Below are 16,087 nucleotides of genomic sequence, written 5' to 3' on the forward strand. Positions count from 1 at the left end.
GGGCGCGCCCGGCCCGGAGCAGTCGCCGCGGCTGCTACCGCTGCCGCCACTACCGCCGGCCGGCAGGGCGGGCGCCTTCCGCGCCAGGGCTCGACTTGCGGGGGATGCGGCCGCCCGGCGGGAGCCCCGGGTCCGAGAGGGGGCGAGGGGGCGAGGCGGCCGCCCGACCCTCTACCTGCGCGCTCTCCGCCCTGCCCCACTGGCAGCGCCGCGAGCGCCCAGAGGGGGCTCTGCCCTGGACACTAGGGGCTCCCGGGGGCTCGGGGCTGCGCCGCCGGCCAGGACTAGACCCAGCCTAGCCGGCCTCTCTTTGACCAGATGAGCTGAGAGACATCGGAGTGTACCTTTTTTTCTTTTTTCCTTCTTCTTCTTTTTCTTTTTTCTTTCTTTTTTCCTTCTTTCTTTTTCTTTCTTTCTTTTTTCTTTCTTTTTTTCTTGCTCACACGAATCTGGGATTGTTTACGTTCCATTCTCCACTCACCCCTCGTCCTGCTTCACTCTTTTCCATTATGCATTTTCATGTGCCTCTTTTTGCATATCTATTGGAGAGTAGATGTGAGTGTATTTTATGCAGTGTATTTAAATTGTGAAAGGACTCAGTAGTCCTAGGTTTCTTGTAGAGCTCTTACATTAAAAAATACATTTTACTTTACATATTAATCTGTTGCTCAGAAGCTGACTTTTGCAAAATGTTGTGCCATTCCTTCGACTGTGGCAAATTCTTTGATTACGAGTGCTTTCAGAAATCACCCCACTCTTAACTTTTCCCCCTTGTTACTTCCAACTTAAGGTAAATATGACAATTTTTATTGTCTCAATTATTGAAACTTGATCTAAGGACTCTATGGAAGAAGGAAGCTGATTGCCTTTTTCTGGCCTCCAGTTATAGTGACTTTTAAAAGGGGGTTTGTTAAGCACCTTTGAAGAATATGACATATGGTGATCGCTGGACTGTAATGCAAATTGGAGAGCATAAATTCACTTTGAATTAAAAAAAAAGACTCAGGCCCTTTCAGTGGGGACACTTGCGGATTTATGATGTTTTTTAAAAAATTACTTTTTTCTTCCTACTTTGGGAGAATGGCTTGTTACAGAGCAACTTATTTGGAGGTCTTCAGAAAGAGGCTTGGGGAATGGGAGAGGGGAGAAGATTGATCACAATCTGCATAATCGATAGGGCAGCATGCTGCAATCGTGCACCCACATTTACTGTAAATTTCTACAGTATCTGCAGTGTGGGTGCTCCAGTGCCTTGGTCGGCTTCTCAGAGTGGATTTAGAGGCAGTACATGTAGAATTTACTGCCCAGCTCTCCGGAACAGTTATAGAGGAAGTCCACTTGATAGTGGCTCATTTAAAAACTCCTTCATTTTACTGCACATTTTTGAGGGGGATGCAGATATGTTTACATATGTGGATTTCAGGTACTGAACCCCCAAGGTGTGGGTATCCTGTAGGTTGAGGGGAGTGGAAAGTACTGGGGGGCTTAGGGGGTGGGTATTCACTCGTTGAATTACCACCTTGGGGGCCCTCCTCTCATCTTATAACGTTCGATATCTTCAGTGCAAATAATTTAGAAATACAAATACAGTAGAGAGTAATACACCAGAGATTGAGGCAATGTCAAAAGTAAGGATTGCTGTGTATGCATTTGAGAGAGAGAGAGAAAAAGGGAATACAGACGCTTATCTTACAGTCAGGCTTGAAAGCTTGGTGGTAGGTGAATCCATATTTGGAGATGATTTTGAAATAGTCTAGCAAATGGTGCACGAACAGGATTTCGTAAAAAGTGTCCATGGAGTTGGGTTTGAAAAGATTGTGGTTTGGGGAGATGAGGTGTGGGCAGGAAAACCCACTCTAGGCCTGCAGCCTTCTTCTGTCTCTGTGTCTCTTCCCTTCCCCCTCCCTGAGTTTTAGTTTTTAATTACTTAATGCTGAAACGCACAGGGCTTATATAAATATTTGCAAATGCTCTTTCCTATTGATTTCTCTGAATAAACTGCCCTGCTCAGGTCCAGAGAGGAGGCAATTCAGATCTGTGGACTTTTTAAACATATAGAGTCTCTGGAGGAGTGTTCGTCTGTGCATGCATGTGTTTATGGGTAGAGTTGTAGATATGAAGATTTTGGGGGGCTTTAGGGAGAGTTCAGGCTCTCAGCAGTGTGAGCTGTGAAAGCTGGGCTGGAGCTGGCCCCATGGCCTGGCATTCCTGACAGATTGTGTGTGTGTGTGTGTGTGTGTGTGTGTGTGTGTGTGTGTAAGGACATAGTGTGTGGGTGTCTACACTGGGGGAGTCTGAATGCATATGCACTTACACTCCCCCCCAACAGCCCCCCCCCCACGTTACATATGGAGCAGTTTTCCAGGGCTCGGTGACTGCCTTCTCCTCAGGGTCACATTGAGTTCGAATCTGACCCAAGGTGCAGGAATCCTGCAATGGGGAAATAAAAGAATATACAGAAGGGGTCAGGTCAGCTGCTCAGAGGCCAAAACCCCTACAGCTGCTTTGATTTTATTTTTTTGTGTATATTTTAGGCTCCTCCTGCCATGATACAAATTGTGCCTCCCCCTCTCAGGTGTTTGCTCAGTAGCTTAAAGGCACCAGAGCCTCTTCCTGCTTAGTTGTCTGCTCCCAGCAAGAACAGAAAACCCACAATACCGAATCCAAAACAAAACAAGAGAGGAGGGGGGGAAAAGAAAAACCCTATTGAGTTCAGGCAAATAAGGTTGGGTCTCCAGATCCGATTACAAAGCTGCTTTGAATATGCAAGACAGCACACAAGACCAGTTATTCCAGTTACAACAAACTATTAAAAAAAGAGAGAGAGAGAGAAAAGAAAAGGCATGTTTAGGTCGTAATTTGTTAGTACAAGGAAAAGAATCCCACATAAAGCTGCCCTTTCCCCCCTCCCTTTGCTGGCTTCACACAGAATTCACTCACCCTTTTCCGATCAGTCTACTATATAGGTTCTTTTATTAAAATCTTTTGGGTTTAGGAAGATCGCTGCAAGCAACACATTTTCTGTATTTTTTTTTTCTCTTTATCTTAGAGGAGAGTTGGCAGGGGTTCTGTGGTTTGCAGTTACACAATATGTTATCATGTTTTTAATCACTAAATCATTGCAGTGGTTATAGATTTACAGTCTTGGGGTATTACAGAGAGGAGCAACGGCGGCTATATATATGCTTTTAAATTACACCAATGTAAACTGAGTGCAGCAGTTGTGAATATGGTCGGCTGACTTCAGTCCCCCCTTCCCGGCATTTTAGTTTCCCCCCCCCCCGTGGTTTTTTTCTGTATTGTTTAGCTTTCTCAAAATAAGCTACCCCCCACTCCTGTACTCCTTGTCTCTTCAGCCTCCCCCAGTTTTCATTGCAGACTTCTGACCCCAGATAGGCTAGAATTCAAACTCTTGACATATAACTTTGGATCAGAGATGATAATCATAGCAATAATAATACAAAGAGTGGATTTCCTAAGAAATCCTCTTGGTTTCCATACAGACCTCCTGTATAGGGCTAGAGGGCTGACTGCAAATCGGGAGATGGGGGTGGGTAGAGGGAAGGGAAGGCGGGCGTGTAGCGCTTGCCTGCCTGGACCTCCAGTGTCCTGTCACCGCAAGCCCACTTTCAGCTTCTGTTTTTCATATTATTATGTAACAGAATCCTTGGCAGCATTAAAAATTCAGTATTACAAGCTGATTGTAATGCTGCCTCATTAGACAGCACTGTCTGGCCTTGTATTAAGTGAAACACAGAGCATGGCTTTTAGATTATAAACACCAATAAATATTAAGGATCAGCAGAGGGGGGAACTAGTCAGCTGGGTTTTTGGCCCCTTCTGGTTTTGTATCTCCTCCCATCTTCTCCCCTTCATCCCCCTTCCTCCTCCCTATGCCTCCTCCCCCTTTGGTAGCTGTCATCTGTTTTCTTGGGTTGCTGATGTGTCGACCCTGGTGACATTTTAGGAAGGCTTTTTATAGAGTTATCTTGTATACACAAAAGGTTTGGAAGTTTGTTTTGTTTTGATCTGCAATAAACAGGTCCTTCACTTTGCTGATGTCATTTCCGTTCATATTTGAGTTGTTTATTGTGCTTCTTCGAAGGGCCCTCTCATCCCTACCCCCACCTCGCTTTTCAGCCAGAGCCTGGGACTGCCTGGGGAAGGGGGTACGCATTCCTAAGCTGCCAGATCTGGGTTCAAAGGCTGAGGGTTGCGTGTCACTGCCTCGTCCTAGGGGTCGCCCGCTGGGGAAGATGTTTCCACCTTAGAATCTGGTTAAACACTCGGACATGCATTTGCCCTGGCATTTCCATGGCATGAAGTGATTCATCTCAGCTTCCTTTCTTTGAAGTACCCCCCCAACACACACACCCACCCACACACCTATGTATTTAATGCAGCCTTATTGTCCACTTCTCCATGAACCCCCCCCCCAAAAAAAAACCCCAACCTTATAGTGATGACTTTGATTCACTTGCATATCTGAAGCTGGCATTCGCGACTTCACGCTGTGAAAAAAGAAAATGTTTTCAGGCGTTGCCCCACAGCTTCCCGACTATCACCTTCTATCCCTGTTCATTTTTTTTTCCCCCTTTGCATTTATTTTTCTGCTCCCTGCCTTTTTGTAGACATAAAGGCAGTTCTCTGGCGTTACTAAAAATGACCACAATGTCCAGTGTCTCTTATTTCCATGTGATCTACAATTGGAATCCCCCCTCCTCCTTCAAAAAAAAAAAAAAAAAGTAGGGTGGGGAAAGGAAGGAGGGAAAACTTTGTAGGTCCCCATGGCTTTCCTCTAATAGGATGATGGGTTTTAGGTTTAAAAAAATATTATTGTTTTGTTCTTTTAGGTTTAGAAATAATAGGGGGAGAGGGAAAAGCAGTCATTAGGAAGTTCACTGAGCTGCTTTCCAACTAAGACGGGTGAAAAATGAACCTGCATTGACACTTGGCTCCCTGTGAAAGCCCCAGTAACCTCTCCCCCCTTCCGTGGCCCTGGCCTTTTGTTCCTGGAGAACGGAGCTAAGGTGCTTTTTCTCCCAGACCAAAGGCAGCAGGCAAGGAGTCCCCTTGTGTGCGCATCGCCTTTAGATGGCCTTCTCATGGTTATTGTCAATGCAGACTCCCCCAAACAATTGCTCCAGGGAGACACAAAAGCAAAAACATTTGTCCTATTTTTTTAACCTCTTTGTTTTAGGTTTTTTTTTTTTTTTATCCATTCTTTAAATTTCACAGTTTCTATTTGTCTGCAGAGAGACAAACGAAACAGCATGAAGCACATTTTACCGTAGGCCTCACTGACGATTGGAACAGCCTCAATAGAAATCCAAATTCTAAAACACTGGCTGACTTGGAGGATATGTGAAATTTCAGCTTGGGCTCTTAAGTCAGATTAGCACAGATTTCAAACAAAAATGCAGTCCAATGGAAAGATAAGAAAATGGGATTCTCATTTGGGAAGTGTGAACAGGGCGCTCTTTTGTTTATCGCTTAGTGTCCTGCCCCAAGAAGTGGTTGCTTGATAGGAAGGAATTGCAAAGCTAAATGAAATTCTTCACAAAAAAAAAAAAAAAAAATCTGATCCTGGTTATTGTGCTCCTGGCATATTGTTTAATTGATTGTTTTAACACATGTGTATGGGAGCTGTTGGTACATCCTATGGAACTGATGCTGTGTTGAGATTTTTTTTTTTTTCAAACTACGATTCATATAAAGAGGCCGTATTTCCTCCCCCTTTTTCTTTCCTGTTTCCTTTTTCCTTTCTTCTCCCTCCAACCTGCATCCCTCTAAGAATTCATTGGTTTGCATCAGGCTGAATGCAAAGGGATGTGTCAGACAGTGGGGATGGCCCATGAACGAAATAGGAGTCCGGTTCTTTTTCCTGGCCCCAAACAAAGCGTTTCTCTACTGTAATGTATGGACCCTGATTGCGATGCTGTCCTTAAGCATCTGTCTGCCTTTTCATTAAAATTCTCTATTTCAAGGTTTAGAAACACAAATGTAAGAATCCCCCTGGGTATAAAAGTCTTGCATGGCAAATTCTCTTTGCCCTTCTAGAAATAATATTTTTGTTAAAAAAAAAAAAAAAGAAAAATAAAGAGAGCAAGCTCTTTACCTAATGCTTTAAAGCTGTTTGAAGGCAAGTTCTTTATTTTTTGCTGTCTTAAAACTTGGGCTCTGTAACTTACAATTAATTTGGACAAGCTCCTTCCTATCACAGTTTTTAGAAAATAGTTACTTATTTGTGTCTTTCGTATGTGTGCCATGACAGATTTAGGGTCTAAGTTGGGAAGGGTGGGTAAGTAAACTAGATACTGTTCCAGCCATGATTTGGGGTAAAAATTAATCTCTGGAATTAGCATTGTAGCAATAGATGGAGGCCTTGAGGCTCTGTCTCAGAGAAATGTGAATCAGAACATCTGTGTGTAGGCCTTGGCACACCAGCTTCCCATGGTTATGAAGGTGAGTGTGGGCTGTTCTGAGGAAAGCCTGCATTCTCTGTCCTACCCAGGAGGGCCTGGTCACCCAGCGGGTACCAGGTCCTTAAATATAACTGCCTAGAAATGAAGGGTTGAATTCAGGGCATGGCGTGCAATTTAGCTCCAAATGTTTTATTGTTTGTTTCAGGGACTTTTGTTTTTGTTTTTGCCCTCTCCTGGCTTTTCCTTTGTTAAAACCTCAAGGTTATTGAAGCACTAATTTTAAAATCCGTGTGTATGTATATTTTCCTAAAAATACCAGGATCTGGAGGAATACACCAAGCTCCCTAAACCCAGTTGTGCTGTGAAAATAGAGTCCAGGTTTAGCTACAAGTCAGAATGCTGACGTTCACTGTATCTTAGCTCAGAGATCATATTTACCTTTGCTGAAGGGAAGGGAGATAGCATTGGCGAGTGAATGTGTGTGTGGAGAGAGACAAGCCAGTTTGGCTCAGTTGGGGGGTCACTGTAATTTACCAGCCAGCTCAGTGTTCAGAGGACTGGCCTCTGGCTTGGAGAGTGGGTAAGGGGAGGAGTAGGGAAGAGGTGAGCATTCCCTGATTTATTTTTAAATATTTATCCTTTTGGCTGTTGCCAATTACGGTTTCCAGATGAGATGAGACTAGTTATGGAAAACTGCCTTTTCTGAGAGTGGGTTTATTTGTCAACAGTGTTCAGGGGCCATGAGAGTGCCAGGCTGTCTCTGCTAGGGAGGCCGTGCGTTTCGCTACAAGCATCTTACCCTTAGAAGAGCCAGTGCCTTTCAGAGCTGGAGGACAGAATTTGCAACATGGATTTCAGGGAAACTGTTGATTCCATCCATAAGCGCGAAAGTTTCAGAATCCCGCTGAAGAGGTGTTATTTTGTGAATGATGGGAATGAGTTTTGGTAGAGGTAATGCCCCAGCTTTTTGGTAATCCTTTATATTCATCATGATACAGAGGCCGTAGGTGACCTGCCTGTGGATTCACCTGTTAAAATGTTGCCTGTCACAAAGGCAGGCTTGACCGGCTCTCGGCATGTGTGTAGCTGGTGCCGGATTAAGATAAAGGAAAGGGACCCAGGGTCACTCTCAGTTCCACTTGTCAGGCCTCTAAGGTGCAGGAGGCGGAGTGCGGTGTCCGCCTCGTGGGACGCTGGTGGTGTCCTGCAAATCTCCCCAGGGCCTTCTGCCCAGCACCTCCACATTCTTGCAGATTACTTTAGAGCTGGGTCTTTCTTGAAGATATTTATCTGTTGGCCAGGTTCATGATGTCACCAGATTATGAGGTCGTCCCCTGTTAATAAAAGTTAAGATAAAGCAGCGAAATTAGATTTTCTGGGAGTGTAAACATGTTTTTAGTGTCTTTAACAGGCTACAGGTTGCTCCCAGGTAAGACGCAGCAGCTTGGGGGTCCTAATGTTCCTAAAGACCTTTCCAGAGACATCTCTGTGTTGTGTGTGCCTCGTTACTTGCGTTATTGCTAGCATCATCATCTTCATGTATTATTCATAGTCACTTTTTCAATTAAATTATTAATTGGTTTTCTTTAAGGTGTTCTGGACTCATGTGGCTAATATAAATAATAGTGTGTTTTGAAAACACCACCTGTTCTTGGGTCTGAAGTCAGGTGGTCTGGAAACAGCTAGGCAGTGATCACACTCTGGTTTGCAAAATCATCCTCCACTTTCCTTTTTTGCCCTCAAATCCCCCTCCCCACACACTCTCTCATGTGTGACAGAATTTGGCTTGTGCTCTCCTTTGTCCCTAATCGGACATGATTCCCTAGAGGCAGTCTTTTCTCCCAGGGCCCTAGCTGAAGAAAAAAAAAAAAATTTGGAGTCTCTTATTTTCTGCACTAAAATATAAACTGTAGAGAGGGGTTGTCTGTCCCCAACAGGTTGGATATTTACGTGAATTTGAACCTGAATTACACTGTGCAAAACGCCTTTTACATGGAGACATGATAATCAGCCAGGCTTTCTCTTTCCTTCTGCCTCAGTGTGTGCTTAATGCTAATACGATTCCATACATACTGCTTTTTGCCTCGTGAGCTTATTATATTTCTAACACTTGCATGGTTCATTATTGTGCAGTCAGAAAGGACTCTCAAGGCTGTGGGGCCAGCCTGGGTGGGTGGCTTTCAGGCAGGGAAAAGCAGGTGCCTTTCTGTGCTGAGAGAATCCGGAGTAAAATCAGAGTGAGTGTGGAATTCTGACAGGGAGGACAGGGGACTTCCGGTGAGATTTCTGTGGCGCTGCCTTTGCACATCGGAATGGGAAAGGTGAACCTGGGGAGATATAAAAGTGTCCAGCAATTGCTTTGACCAACTGGGGTGGCCCCATTAAATTTGACCTGGCAGTGGAATCTCCCTGTGAAGGGCATGATGTATGCCTTATCTGAAATGGTGTGGCTTTTTAAGGCAAGTCTTGTAAAAAGACTGTAAGCTTAATTGCAAGCTGCGACTGCTTTTCTTCCTCTCCCTCTTTCTTTCTCTTGCTTGAAAAACTCTATCCTTAAACTCTCAATGGAGAGCCGGGGATGTTTTTCTAAGTTTCTGCAGCTGAAAAACAGAAGTGCTCTGTAAAGCAGTTAATAGGATGGGTGTGTGTTTCAAATAAATTCCTGTCCACATTGGCTAATGTCCCCATGGTGGAGTGGCCTGGCTGTGACGTGGATGGGGCCCAGAGACCCATGGCTCCCGTTCTGAGGCCCCAGGCTCCTTTTTGTGGCCGAGGGCGCGCCCCTTTCTTCTCGCCGGATTCTAGGCCGGCCCCTGACTTTTGATGAGAAGAGGGGTCAGCGCCTGGGAAGGACCGGGCTTTGTTCCCGCCGGGCCGGTTCCCGGGGCGGCGCAGGCCCAGCCGCCCAGGGCTCCCGTCCCCGGGCGCGCGGCCCGGCCTGCCCAGAAGGCCCGTGCCCGGAGCGCGGCCGTGTGTCCTCGTGTCCCCGCGGGCGCGGCCGCCGCTGAGTACCCGGCCTGCGCCCGGCACGACTGTAGATGTCAGGCTTTGCCCGGGGAGCCGAGCGGCGGCGGGGCTGTGAGTTTCAAATTAACCTTCCGCTTTGTTGCTGTGTAATGTGGATCCCCGAAGGCCCCCCGCCCCGCCCGCCCCCCTTCCCCGGGCGGTGAGCCTGCAAACTGCGAGTTGAGCTTCATTTACATAAAGCGATTCCGGGCGGGCGGCGGCGAGCCGGCGGCGGGCAGGCCGGGGACCCGGACACGAGCGCCGCGCCCCGTGGGTGAATCCCCGCCGCGTGTCCGGGGACCCTCCCTCCCCGGGGAGGGGCGACGGCCAGCCCCCGGCCGCCACCATGAGCCCCCCTCCCCTGCCTGCGGCCCCCCTGCACCTAGCCAGAGCCACCTCGGAGTCCCAGGGGCGGCGGGAGGTGGGGAGAATGCCGCCGGGGGTGCTTAAGTTCGGGGCTCGGGTGCCGCCGGAATTTCCCATTGTCGTGCGCGCCGCGGCCCCCGGACCTGCGAGTGCCTCCTCTCTCCGGAGGTGTGCGGAGCCTTTGTGTGCCAGGTGAGTGGAGCCTCCCCCGCCCCCGCCGGGCCAGCCCGCCCGGTTCGCACAGGCGGCCTAGAGCGGCGGGCAGGTGCTGCAAGTCTTGGCTGAACTTCCCATTCTCTTGGGGCGTGTGGGGGAAGGGCAGGCTGGATGCACTTGAACTAGTAGATTCCAATTGGAACCTACCTGGGGTGAGAGTGTCTAAATTCTGCTAGGCACAGAGTAAAGCCCTTTCTCCTTCCATCGTCCTCCCCTCCCACCCTCCCTCCCTTCTTCCTTCCTTATTTTGCTTTTGGATTAGTTCATGCCTTCTGAATACTTGCAGTGCCAGTGTCATTTAAAAGTTTGGGTTCCCCCGCCTAAAAATGCACCCTTTTCAGCACAAGAGAAGTCACTGGTCAGTTTGAAACAATGTGAAGAATGTGCTTATTGTGGAGTAAAGGGAGAATCAGAGGTTTGGAGCTGGAGGCACCTTTGGAGATCCACTGCCCACCCTCTAATTTTAGTTTGTTCTCACTCTGGAAAAACATTTCCGTGGGGAGAGGGGTGGAGGAGAGGGAGAGCTGTGATGTTTGTCCTCTTAAAAGAGAAAGATTGCCCAAGTTAGGTCAACAGGAGGAAAAAAAAAAAGTAATCATTGCAGACTTAAAGAGGGAAAAGAACTTTCTGGAAAATGGTTTTTTTCTGCTTTGGACATACCTATGTTATAAGAATGGTCAAACACCTGGAGGGCAAAGACCATCACTGGTACCTGGTGTATTAGAAGAGTGCATTTCATGGTTTAGTGGTGCACAGTACGTAAACTGGTTTAAATGAAACCATCAGCAGGTGAATCCAGGAGGGTCGTCGCTGCCTCTACCCCATGTTTGTGTCATTTAACAGGCCTGGAAGACTCTAAAAGCCCCTGACAGATAAGCTCAGAGAGATCAGCGGGCCCTCACTTGGGCACAGGGAGAGGGCCTTTCCCGGGGTGGGGGGGGCTGCTTGGCGTAATGTAAGAAGGCAAAGCAAGGAAAACAAACTTAAGTCCTGAAGGTAGATAGTGAGAAAGTTACACGTCATCTTATTTCACCCCATGCTTTGAGATCCTTGGAGACAAGTCACTAAATAAATAGAGTATAATTTAAACCTTGCTCCCACTAGCTGGGGAGCTTTGTTTCTTTGCCATCAAGCAGCAGGTGCGAGTTTGCAGAGTTGGCCCCTCGAGTCCCCTCATTCCTAAATTCAGGAGGTGTCAAACCTTCATGTTCTTTTAATGGCTGTGGTTTCTGGATAGGTTTCAAGGGGAAACCCTAAAAATCATGAGTTCCAGGAGGCCGGGCTGGAGCAGGAAGCCCGAGTGCTGGGGCAGAGACCTGCATGTGAGAGGAAAGCAGACACCTTCCAAGGTAACCCATCCAGAGAAGCCAGGGCCAGAGCGTGGCCTGTTCCTTGTTATCACAACAGCCACTGGCGGCCCAAGATTCTGAATCCTCCTCCTTACCCGACCCAAACACAACAAGCGATTAAGGAACAGAGGTGGGATGTGTGGGAAGTCAGGAGTCCACAGTTCTAAATAGTTGAAGGGTTTCAAGAATGGATTCATTGGAGAGAGGCCTACGCCTGGGTGTTTGCACACCTGCATTTTTGTTCATTCTCTTTTGCAGAGACCCCGAAGGCCCCCTTTCAGAGGGTGTGTGGCTATGAAGGCCAAGAGAAACTTCTCCTCTCCCCTGTCCTTAAATTACAGGACTAAGGAGATGGTCTGCATTTAGTTTCCAGCATGTTTTCAGAGAGCGTGTAAGTGCCTCTCAGAATGGGCTAGGGTCACACTTTGCTCTTTTATTTAATTGCCCAAGTGTTGTTTAACAACATGGGGCAGATGCAGAAGCAAGCACTTCTACGCTTTAAAATCAGCCCTTTTGGAATCGCAGGGAATTAAATGACTTGGAGACCTTCTGTCTTTCTGACATGGGTCACCTCCCTCTCCCAGCTCTCTTTTGAAGCGGCTGCACTTTCTCTGGGATAGAGCTGCTGTTTTCCAGTTCTCCTGAAAACAGTTTTGATTGACAGGGAACTATTGAGAAACACTTGGTAACTCTTCCAAAATTAAAAAAAAAATCTGAGCTGCTTCCCCAACCACCTGAAACTTTAATTTTGGTTTCTTCCCTTCCGTCTTTTATTTGCACAAATGAATACTCAGGAGGGTGGAAAGGACCCAAATAAAACAGTGCTCTCCACGGGCCTCTGTTTGGCTCCTTCCAACAGGACAGTGAAGTGCCTTCCTTCTTGCTGCTCTGGGATTGGTTTTAACTGCTGTGTAAACTCAGTGCCAATTGAACTGCCCAGTGGCAAGGAGCTAAAATAAGTGAGATTTCAGTTTTCATCATTATGACTTTAAATGATGATTACTAGACACTCCCAGGACAGGCCTGGCTCACCTTGGATGACCCACGGATTGTTAGTTCGTTAGAATAAATCTGTGATTGCAGAATCCTAGCAAGGTATCATCTGGGGCTGGTGATGATTTGGCTTGGTTCCCTCAGTTCTGGTCTCAAGTCATATACAGAGAGTGTGTCCTTATTTTCGCTGTGTGCTGTTTGGGCATTAAATTTTTTTTTTTTTTTTTTTTTTGGTACTTCTGAAGTGTAACTGTGAGAGCCTGGAAATCCTGGAGGGCCCCGAGCAGACCCTTACCTAAGAAATGATTTGTATTGTAGACTTGCAACAGCCTCATGTTAAAACGTAAATATTTAAGTGACTAAGCAACATTTTATAAAAGTGTAGGGAACTGCTCTCATCACTAGAAGGGAAAGCGACTTGTTACACCTACTTTTTAGAGTATCTGGTTTGCTTCCTAACCTGAAAGGTTTAAGCCTCATCTTACAGGGGAGACAACAGTGATGTTGATTCTGCCCTGAAGAAATTTGCAAACTGCCATCACACCTGCCGGGATTACGGAACTAGTGCACTTGACTCTGTAGCCTGCACAAGTAGGGTATATGCTGTGGTTTATGCTTTCATTTGTTGTTAAAATGGTTGCTCGCTCTTAGCCTGGCCTATTTCTGTAATGCTTGGGCCTGTTGGCCTACCCTGGTTCCCAAGGCTGGTGTAATTAACCAGGATGGGGGCGTTACCATAAAAACACAACAGGAAGGCAGATTCCATTACAGTGTACTTCATAGGGGTATCCAAATGCTCTGGTATGAGAACGTGGTCATAATGGTGATTGTTAGAAATCCCAGCACAGCCCAGAACCACCATCCTCTGCCTGCGTTAGAGACTGCGGTCAAGGAAATGGGGACCCGGTTTTAATAGAATCCAGGCGAGGGACTGCCTTTGCAAAAGCTAGTCTCAGACTTGAAAGGGTGCCTTTTCTGTCCAAAGCACAGTGGCCTGAGTCCTTAGGCTGCTCAAATGGAGAAACATACAGAAGCTAAGATTGAGTCAAATTGCCCTGAGGGAGGAACTCTGGCAAAAATCTTGGCTCATTGGCAAGCCACTCTCAAAATCCAGATTAAGGAGAAAAAGTACAAAATCAACAACTGTCAGATTTCCTTTCTATATGATTTAAAGTTGGCCGCCAGATTGTCACTTTGTATATGTTCAAAGAGGACAGTCAGATGGTAGAGGGTCCCCTCCCCCAAATGTGGTACATGTCTCCTGTATGGACAGAAACTGGGGAATTGACAGCAGCTTTGTGCTGAAAGGTTCACAGCAGTGAGACAACTTGAATGTTGTTGTTGTTGTTTTTCTTTTTCCCCCAGTTTCCATTCTTTGGACGCAGGGGACAGGATGGTGAGGACAAGGCAATGAGTGGTCTAGCAGTGACGGGTGTGTTTCTAGAGAGTTCTTTGCCCAAGGAAGGTGCCTTCACTTCTCATTTGTAACTTTTAAAGGTGATTTTTTTTTTCTTTGGTGTTTCTTCCCTTCTTTCACCCTTAATTGCTGGAGTTTCTTTTGCAAGGATAGGGGTGTGAATAAAAATGGGAAACAAGACAGAGAAAGTTTGCTAGGTGACAAATTTGGCTTCATTTCAGAGTAAGACTTGTGTTTTGTTGGTTTTAACCCCAGACAGGGCCTCTGAGTAAAATGCCTGGGCTTAATCTGCCTTTTGGGTGAGCCCTTCTCCCTTCCCAGGGGAGGGCCAGCACGAAGTCTTGTCTATGGGAGGATTAATGCTTGGGGTTTTGGTGCACTCCTCCAGAGAAGCCTTAGCTGTCGTCCTGTGTCCTGAGGGGTGGGTGGGTGCCATCCTCTTCCCTCCCTGAAGTGGGTCTCAGCCTTCTGNGGGTGGGTGGGGGTCTTAGGTAGTTCAGCTGCTCCTGCTTCAAATTTTGTGCCTCCTCCCAAGACTTTTCCATCCTCTTCCCTCCCTGAAGTGGGTCTCAGCCTTCTGTCGAAGGGAGGAATGGGTTGGGCAGAGCACGCACTCCCTTCCCACCCCCTGCTCCCTCTGGCTCTTGTTGGTTTGGGACTGAAGCCACAAAACCCCTTTGCAGACCACTCTTCTGAAGATGGGGAAGCGCCAACAGCCCTCTCCCCTTCTCTTCTGCTAATCACATAATGGCCTTTAAAGGCTTTCTTAAATGATTATCTTGTCTTTAATTTTTTAAGTGGGTCTTTTGGGGCAACATTTGGGAGTTTACAGAACATCTTCAGTCATCTGTACAAAGACTCTGGACTGGAGAAACTGGCTCCGTTGGGCTCTTTGAAAAGACAGTGGAATTTTCATCTGCTGCTGATTTCACGCACTGTCCTGAAAGTGATTTTGGCCACAAACCTTTGATCTGGGAATGAGACCCCACTCCCCTCCCGAACCTCATGTTTCTGGAGGCAGGAATTGGTGACTGCTCAGCCCTCCCTACTTTGTGTATGTGAGAGAGAGTGTGTGTGAGAGTGTGTGTGGGTGTGTTGAGAGGGAACAAGAGCTAAAGAGAAGAGCTGGGTGTTCTGGTGACGGGCCAAGGCATGGTTGGGGGCTCGTAGACTGGGAGGGGGACAGTGTGTAGACTTCCTGAGGGGTAAGAAGGACTGAACTTCTTGGAGTTTGGGGATGGGGCGGGGGCAAAAAAACCCCAGGTTTGCTGGTTTCTTGGTTGTGCCCAGTTTCATGCAGGAATGTGACTGGAGAAAAATGTTTCTGAGTCTGCTGGTTGAACTGGATTTGAATGCCCATCTCTGTTGTGGGCTCTGCATTTCAGTCTTCAATTGCCAGGTCACAGGCAGCTGTGTGACTTCTGGCCTGAACCTCCTTAGTGGAGAGGCTGGGGTCAGAATAGCTGAGGGAAGAAAAGACCAAGGGGTTTGATTTGATATTTGATTTCAGCCCTGCAGCCACCCCCTTCTCGCCCCCCAAAGTCATGTAAGTGCCTGTTCCAATATGGAAGTCTCCCTTCAGGGTATAAAAAGCTCTTTTCAAAAGAGTTTTAACTCTTGTAAGTCTATTAAAAGTACATATGTGTAGATGTGAACTTATTTGCTTCCCACACTTACCGTCTCTGAATGGCCTGTTTTGGACAACTTTTCTCTTCCTGACATCTTTTTGTCCAGTGAAAATGTGCTAAAAAACACATGTGTGCTTTTTTTCTACTTCTTAGCAACTTTTCTTTCTTTCTTTCTTTCTCTTTCTTTCTTTCTTTCTTTTTCTTTCTTTCTTCCTTCCTTCCTTCCTTCCTTCCTTCCTTCCTTCCTTCCTTCCTTCCTTCCTTTCTCTTTTCTTTTCTTTTCTTTTCTTTTTTCTTTTTTCTTTTTTTAAACAATTTTCTTCACTCTTCAAGAAACAATGCAAGCCTCCTCCACCATTTCAGGCCCTGCTTCCTAAAATGCTCTTTGGCTCAGGGCCTTGCTTCTTAATGTACATTTGGCTTGTAGGGGGAGTGGTTTTTGCTTTCCTTATAACAGCTCTGTATTTCTCCATGGAACATCGGAATCCTTGCTAAAGTGTCAGGTCAACTTCTGGACACTTACAAAGCCTGTGGATCACTGCTGAAGTGACTGTTTTTATTTTTATTTTTTTTAAGATTTTATTTATTTGAAAGAGAGTGAGTGAGAGCAGGAACTGGGGGACAGTGAGAGGGAGAAGCAGGCTTCCCACTGAGCAGGGAACCCAATGCTGATGCTGCAGGTCTCCA

The 16,087-nt window shown here is 46.7% G+C and overlaps 1 protein-coding gene across 2 annotated transcripts in view; it reads left to right on the top strand.

The window, feature by feature from the left end:
• The first annotated feature begins 9,535 nt into the window (after positions 1-9,535).
• ZFHX3 (zinc finger homeobox 3) overlaps positions 9,536-16,087 on the top strand; it is a 233,449-nt gene continuing 226,897 nt past the window's right edge. Inside the window, exon 1 of one of the 2 annotated variants that reach the window (XM_019804176.2) lies at positions 9,536-9,989. The gene's annotated coding sequence lies outside the window, so the exon portion shown is untranslated. The remainder of the gene's footprint in view (positions 9,990-16,087) is intronic. The other variant, XM_034638770.1, reaches the window with a different exon arrangement.

Source organism: Ailuropoda melanoleuca, chromosome 12 (genome assembly GCF_002007445.2).
Source record: "Ailuropoda melanoleuca isolate Jingjing chromosome 12, ASM200744v2, whole genome shotgun sequence".
Lineage (NCBI taxonomy): Eukaryota > Metazoa > Chordata > Mammalia > Carnivora > Ursidae > Ailuropoda > Ailuropoda melanoleuca.